Below are 971 nucleotides of genomic sequence, written 5' to 3' on the forward strand. Positions count from 1 at the left end.
GGCACGGGGAATGGACCTTGGAGCGGTTGGGGCAGGTGGGCGTGTGGGATGGGGCGCAGGGAACGACCCCTGGAGTGGCAGTGTGGGCAGGTGGGTGTTGGGGACGGGTCCCGGGTCCGCCCCCTCAGACAAAGCCCCCCGCCCTCTCCCCGGGCCCCCCGGGCGCCCCGCGCGGGGCCAGAGCCGGGCTGCCCCCGCCGAGGCGGCACCGGCCCTCCCGCCGCAGGTGCCGCTGAGGGGGCCCAGGGGACCCTCCGAGGGGACCAGGGGCCGCCGCCGCCCCCCGCCCGGCTCGTACCTCTCTGTGCGGTGCCGGAGGGGACTGTCGGGGTCTGGGCGCCCGCCCGGCTCTCGCCTCGCTGCCCTCCCGCGGCTGAGCGGCTCCCGGCGCTGCTGAGCGGCGGCTGCGGGCACTGCGGGGCCAGAACCAGCGCCGGCCTGTTTTCCAGCCGCCTCCCCTGCGGCCCGCCCCGGCTCCGCCTCGAGCGGCCCCCGCCTCCTCCTCCGCCACCGCTTCCCCCTCCTCCTCGGCCGCTTCCTCCTCCCCGCCCGTCAGCCTGGGCGGCTGGAACGCGAAACTTCAAGGTTAAGGACACCTCTTCGATGAAACGAGCGCGTTAAACCCGATTTTCTTCCTGAACACGAAGGGTCTTTTTCGCCCTTCGCGGTCGCCGCTGCGCTTCGAGGCTGCTGTGGGTGTCCCCGCTCCGAGGCGTTCTGCAAACCACAGAACGGACCCGGCGTGGAAAAGCGCTTAATTCATGTGCAGTTTTTTTCCTACTCCTGTCCAGACAATGAAATTAATCTCATCGGAGCCCATCTCACAAACTACAGCCCAGCCCACAGGGGACCAGAAGACCACAGCCCAGCACAACCCTCTCCGAACGCCGTCAGGTTTTCTTATCTCCCGGCATCCGTTTTCCCCTTCTGCCACTCAGTCCTATCAGTGTTTATGCAGTTGCTCGAGGCAG

At 68.8% G+C, this 971-nt stretch overlaps 1 protein-coding gene across 1 annotated transcript in view; it reads right to left on the reverse strand.

The window, feature by feature from the left end:
- SMOX (spermine oxidase) overlaps positions 1 to 424 on the reverse strand; it is a 51,353-nt gene extending 50,929 nt beyond the window's left edge. The window contains exon 1 of the mRNA XM_027660472.1: positions 299 to 424. The gene's annotated coding sequence lies outside the window, so the exon portion shown is untranslated. The remainder of the gene's footprint in view (positions 1 to 298) is intronic.
- Between the last annotated feature and the right edge of the window lie 547 nt (positions 425 to 971).

Source organism: Corapipo altera, unplaced genomic scaffold, assembly GCF_003945725.1.
Source record: "Corapipo altera isolate COAL_440 unplaced genomic scaffold, ASM394572v1 295, whole genome shotgun sequence".
Lineage (NCBI taxonomy): Eukaryota > Metazoa > Chordata > Aves > Passeriformes > Pipridae > Corapipo > Corapipo altera.